Consider the following 6789-nt stretch of genomic DNA (forward strand, 5'->3'; position numbering starts at 1 on the left):
GCGGCCAAGAGGAAGGAATGCTGGAGCCGCAGATGCGGAGATGTGGGCGCATCTGCGAAGGCGCAGGTGCGAGAAATTCATCGCAGGTGCGGTGGCTGGCGGATAAGTGAAGAACCGCAGATGCGCACCTGGGACCGCAGGTGCAGGTCCGCAGGTACGGTAATTGGACCGCAGATGTGGTTTTGCTGGGTCAGAACATATATATTTCGCCCTTCGCGAATTTGAGCTATTTTTCATCTCTTTTCAAACGGGAAGAAGCTTTGGGGAGCAGTTTTCAAAGGGGATTTTCAGAGGGACTCAATGAGGTAAGGTCCTTGGTTCCTAAACTCGTTATTATGGTGATATTTATCATTCTAAGCATGAAATTTTGAAGGAAATCAGTGGTAAATTAGGGGTTAGAGCTTGATTAATTAGAAAGCTTTGAGTGGTGATTTGAGGGACCAATTAAGGTCTGATTTTGGTACTTTTGGTATGACTAAACTCGTGAGAGTGTGAGGATTCCGAATTTGTATATTTTACCCGATTCTGAGACGTGGTCCTGGGGGGATTTTGGTCATTTTTCCTAATTTTGCGTATTAGCTTAGAATTAATTTGTGGAATCGGTTACTTGAAGTTTTATTTACATTACGAAATTGATTTGAATAGATTTGGGCCATTTGGAGTTGAGTACTTGTGGCAAGAGCGTGGTTTCGGGTTGATTTTGAGCCGGTTTGAGGTAAGTGGCTTGCCTAACCTTGTGTGGGGGAACTCCCCTTAGATTTGGTATTGTTGATAATTGAAATGCCTTGTACGTGAGGTGACGAGTGCGCCTTGTGCTAATTGTTGAAAATCCGGTTTTTATTTCGTAACTATAATTGTGTTTCCTTTCCTGTTTATACTACTTGCAATTTAAGCCTGCTGTTAGATTAGGGAAGCATGTCTAATTGACTTAATTATTTATTTTCTCAACTGCCTTATTTGGATTATGTGCAGCATGCTAGGTTAGAAATACCTGTTATACCTTGTTATGAAATTTGAATTGAATTGAGTATTCTTCGTATTGCTGCTGTGTATTTACTTTGGGACTACGGGACGGTATCCCGGGAGATCTCCTGTATGTTTACTATGGGACTACGGATTTGTATTCCGGGAGATCCCCCTGCACTTTTATATTGGAACTACAGGACTGCACACGGTAGATTCCCCCAGTACTGGGTATTTATATTTGGGACTATTGATCGGGATTCCGGTAGATCCCCGCGCACTATGAGTTGGACTACGGGACGATATCCCGGGAGATCCACTGGATATTTGTATTTGGGACTATAGGACGGTATCCTTGGAGATTCCCGGTTGTTATCTCTATTTTGAGCTGTGTTCTTTCCGTGATTACTTCTGTCTCTATATTAGTTGTTGTCATTCTTATTATCCTATGTTAGTTCATACTGTTAGCATTTAATTATATTGTCGTATTCTATACTATTTTATCTTATTTTTCAGCTATAATCAGTAGGGCACTAACCTTCCTCGTCACTACTCGACCGAGGTTAGGCTTGGCGCTTACTGAGCACCGTTGTGGTGTACTCATGCCCTTTCTGCGCATGTTTTTCATGTGCAGATCCAGGTATTCCGACTCAGCCCTACTACTCATGAGGCGAGGCGATTCACCGGAGACTTAGAGGTATATTTGCCGCGTTCGCAGACCGAGGAGTCCCTTTCCATTCTCTCTTATAGTATTAGCCCTTCTGTATATACTTTTGTTTAGACATTCTGGAGTTAGAGCACAATGTAGTATTCATAGCTTGTGATTTCATGAGATTCTGGGTTTTGGGAATTGTTCAGTTTTTGAGATCTTGCATTGGTATATGCCGAGCAACATCTTAAACACTTCTATATTTGTTTATCTTCAGTTTTTATCAGTTTTTTCGCATTTTGGTTCTATTTCTGCAATTGTTAGGCTTACCTAGTCGTAGAGACTAGGTGCCGTCACGACAGTTCACGGAGGGCGAACTTGGATCGTGACAAGTTGGTATCATAGCTCTAGGTTCATAGGAGTCATGAATCACAAGCCGATTTATTAGAGTATCGCGGATCGACACGGAGACGTTTGTACTTATCTGCGAGAGGCTATGTAACTGTTAGGAAAATTCCACTTCATTTGATTTCCTTGTCGTGCGAGATTTTGATATCATAATTCTAAACTTCTATCTTCTATTCTCTCACAGATGGTGAGGACACGTGCTACCCGAGATGATCAGGCACCCGCACCCCCTACTGGAACCGTCAGAGGCTGGGGCCGGGGTAGAGGCCGAGGACGCGCACATGGTGCAGCCAGAGCACCCGCGAGAGGCTCCACCGAGGTTCCACCAGCAGTTCCAGCCGGAGTTCAGACACTTGATACGCCTACTGCTACTACTACCCCAGCTCTCCAGGAGACTCTGGCGCAGTTTATGTCTATGTATACCACTCTAGATCAGGCAGGGTTGCTTCCCCTTGCTGTAGCCATATCCCAGGCCGGGGGAGGAGCACAAACTCCCGCCGCCCGCACTCCTGAGCAGTGAGTGCATGCTGAGCAGATCCCAGAGATTGTACCAGCACAGCCAATAGCCCCAGATCAGCCCGAGGAGAGGGCAGTAGCTTCAGAGGAGGAGCAGAAGAGGCTTGAGAGGTTCAAGAAGTATCAGCCTCCTACATTCAGTGGACAACATCAGATGATGCTCTGGGATTTCTAGAGGAGTGCTACCGTATCCTCCGTACCATGGGTATATCAGGATCGAGCGGGGTTTCCTTCACTACCTTCCAGCTTCGAGGTGTCGCCTATCAGTGGTGGCGTGCTTATGAGTTAGACAGTTCGGATGAGGCAGCTTCCCTGACTTGGGCTCAATTTTCAGATATGTTCACGAGAAAGTATGTTCCCCAGAGTCTCAGGGACACTTGGCGCGCAGAGTTTGAGCATTTGCACCAGGGTACTATGACTGTCTTGGAGTATGCTGTCCGTTTTACCGACTTGGCTAGACATGCACCAGCTTTGGTTTCTACTATTCGTGAGAAGGTTCGCCGGTTTATTGACGGGCTCATTCCCAGCATTAGGTCTAGTATGGCTCGGGAGTTGGAGATGGATATTTCTTATCAGCAGGTGGTGAGCATTGCTAGGAGAGTAGAGGGTATGCATGCTTGGGAGAGAGAGGAGAGGGAGGCCAAGAGGTCTCGAGAATCGGGTCACTATTCTGGAGCTCGTTCCCCAGCTTCAGCTCGTCATGGTAGGGGTTATATGAGTCGCCCCGTTCATTCAGCTCTTCCAGCAGCCAGTGGTATTCCAGCTCCTCCCAGACCTCAAGAGCCTTATTATGCACCTCCAGTATCTAGTGCGCTTCCTGCGCGGTGTGCTTCTAGTGGTCAGTCCAGCAGACCTGGCCCGAGCCAGTCACAGCGGCCACGTCCTTCCAGAGCTTGTTTTGAGTGTGGTGACACACGCCATATGGTGAGGGACTGCCCCAGACTTAGGAGGGGTGCACCTCCACAGACTTCTCAGCCACAGCGTGCCTCGCAGAGTTCTCAGGCTATGGTTACAGCTCTAGTTGCTACCCTACCTACTCAGCCAGCTAGAGGTGGAGGTCAAGGAGGTAGAGGTCGCCCTAGAGGGGGAGGCCAGGCAAGATATTATGCCTTTCCTGCCCGTACCGAGGCGATTGCCTCCGATTCTGTCATCACACGTATTGTCCTGGTTTGTCATAGAGATGCATCGGTTCTATTCGATCCAGGCTCCACTTATTCTTATGTGTCCTCTTATTTTGCCCCGTATTTGGGAGTATCTCGGGATTCTTTGAGTTCTCCTGTTTATGTTTCTACTCCTGTTGGAGATTCTCTTATTGTGGATCACATTTATCGATCGTGTTTGGTTGCTCTTAGTGGTTTTGAGAGCAGAGCCGATTTGTTATTGCTCACCATGATAGACTTTGATGTTATTCTGGGCATGGACTGGTTGTCGCCCCATTATGCTATTCTTGATTGTCACGCGAAAACATTGACGCTGGCTATGCCAGGTGTACCGCGAGTAGAGTGGAGGGGTACCTTAGATCATACTTCCAGTAGAGTTATTTCATTCCTTAAGGCTCAGCGTATGGTTGAGAAGGGGTGTGACGCGTATCTAGCTTATGTGAGAGATGTCAGTATTGATACCCCTACAGTTGATTCGGCCCCTATAGTACGGGATTTCTCTGATGTGTTTTCATCTGATCTTCTGGGCATGCTGATCGATAGAGATATTGATTTTGGCCTTGATCTGTTGCCGGGCACTCAGCCCATTTCTATTCATCCGTACCGTATGGCTCCTCCTAAGTTGAAGGAGTTTAAGGAGCAGTTACAGGAATTGCTTGATAAGGGTTTCATTCGGTCCAAAGTATCACCTTGGGGTGCTCCTGTCTTGTTTGTGAAGAAAAAGGATGGTTCTATGCGTATGTCTATTGATTATCGCCAGTTGAACATGGTTACAGTGAAGAACCGTTATCCTTTGCCTCGTATTGATGACCTGTTTGACCAGTTACAGGGTGCTTGTGTGTTTTCTAAGATTGACTTGCGTTCAGGCTATCATCAATTGAAGATTCGGGAGCTAGATATCCCGATGACTGCCTTCAGGACTTGGTATGGTCATTACGAGTTCCTTGTTATGTCATTTGGGCCGACCAATGACCCAACAGCTTTTATGCATCTGATGCACAACGTGTTCCGACCATATCTTGACTCGTTCGTCATTGTCCAGTGGACGGAAGAGTGGGAGGACAACTTTTAGAAGCTCAAGACAGCTTTAACTACAGCTCCAGTTCTGATATTGCCCACCAGTTCAGGGTCTTATAGTGTCTATTGTGATGCCTCGAGGGTTGGCCTTGGAGCGATATTGACGCTAGGCGGTAGGGTGATTGCCTACGTGTCCAGATAGTTGAAGGTACATGAGAAGAATTATCCTGTCCATGATCTCGAGTTAGCTGCTATTGTTCACGCCTTGAAGATCTGGCGTCATTACTTGTACGGTGTGTGTAACGACCCGGCAGGTCGTTTTAAGAATTAACGCCCCAATCCTCTATTAAGTGCATTCCCCGTGTTTGTTTCTACTTCAGATTTTTACCTAAAGTTTGCTGAGGTCTGTCATAACCGCACCTGCTGTTGGGGGACTCCAGGTGTGGCGCCGCAGAAGCGGCTGGGTGACCGCAGAAGCGGATTTGGTCCAGGCTCCAGAAGTCGATCGCACCTGCGTGAGCTTAGGTGCGGTAAGGGAGTCGCATGTGCGGAAACTCCTGTTTAATGAAAAGTCGCAGGTGCGACTTGGTCTACGCAGAAGCGGGACCACAGGTGCGGTCCCAGAGTCGCAGATGCGGTTTCACTGGGCAGAAAAAGGGCAGAATTGAGGGTTAAGTTCAAAACTTGGAAAAATCGATTTGGAGCTCGGTTGAGGGCGATTTTGGGAGGATTTTGAAGAGGAAATCAGTGGGTAGCAATTCCTTATCCCTTTCTTGTTTTATTTCATTAATCTATTGTTAGTTTTTTATCATTTAATTTCGGATTTGGGGTGAGAAATTGGGGGAAAATTTTGGAAAAGTTCTTAGGCCTAAATTCCGAGTTTTGATTCGGGATTTGATATCAGATTTGGATAATTTTGGTATGCATGAACTCGTGAGAGCGTGAGGATTTTGAATTTGTAAATTTTACCTGATTCCGAGACGTAGGCCCGGGCGGCGTTTGGTCATTTTTCCTAATTTCGTATATTAGCTTAGAATTTAATTAGTGGAATCAGTTACTTGAAGTTATATTAACATTATGCAATTGAATTGAATAGATTTGAGCCATTTGGAGTCGAGTACGCGTGGCAAGAGCGTGGTTTCGGGTTGATTTTAAGCCGGTTCGAGGTAAGTGGCTTGCCTAACCTTGTGTGGGGAATTACCCTTAGGATTTGGTATTGTTGTGTCACGCCCCAAAATCCGAGGAGCGCGACCGGTGCTCAATCGGGTGAACCCGACGGAGCAAGCCTTACCGAGCACTTTCTACCCCAAATCAATATGGATACGGGAATCATGCCTTTGATTAATTTAGACGATAACACACGGTGTACACCACATTACTGGTTCACTTCATATCATACAAATTTACCGTACATAAGCTAGCTTCAAGGATTCTATTAGGGTTACAGCTTAAGGAGATTACAAGGTTAGGATTACAACATATGCATATAGCGGATTCCCCGGGCACCCGCACATAACCCACACTAGTGTCCTTGGAGCCTCTAAGGATACAACAGATAAGCATGACTAGACCGGCAACAAGGCCCCGGCTATACCTCAAAAGTGAAAGCTGTAATAACAAAAGATACACCATATGGCCCCATGGAAGAAAAGGGGCTCACCGAGACTTTGAGTAGAAGAAACGCTCCGCTACACACGGTCGGCACCGTCCGCTATGGAGCCACCTACAATCATAACACGAATGTAGCGCCCCCGGCAAAAGGGACGTCAGTACATTTGAATTGTACTGGTATGTATAACTAAACCACCATTTTACTAGAAAGAACTACCAAACAGATACGAGCAAATAATATGGGCAAGTCAAAGAAGTAATTCATATAATCTTTCATACAATTTCCACAACATTGATTAGGGCATTTCTGTCACGTGTTCACCACTGTTCTCATTACCACCGCTAATCCAAGCGGAGTCCGATCACGACCCGACCGGCTAGGTCACCTCATTGGAGGCATTACTCTCAATCAATATTTCATTTCCTTTATTCGGAATCCAATATCAGCACATTACCACCATGTGT

The sequence above is a fragment of the Nicotiana attenuata genome, chromosome 10, assembly GCF_001879085.1.
Source record: "Nicotiana attenuata strain UT chromosome 10, NIATTr2, whole genome shotgun sequence".
Taxonomy (NCBI): Eukaryota; Viridiplantae; Streptophyta; class Magnoliopsida; order Solanales; family Solanaceae; genus Nicotiana; species Nicotiana attenuata.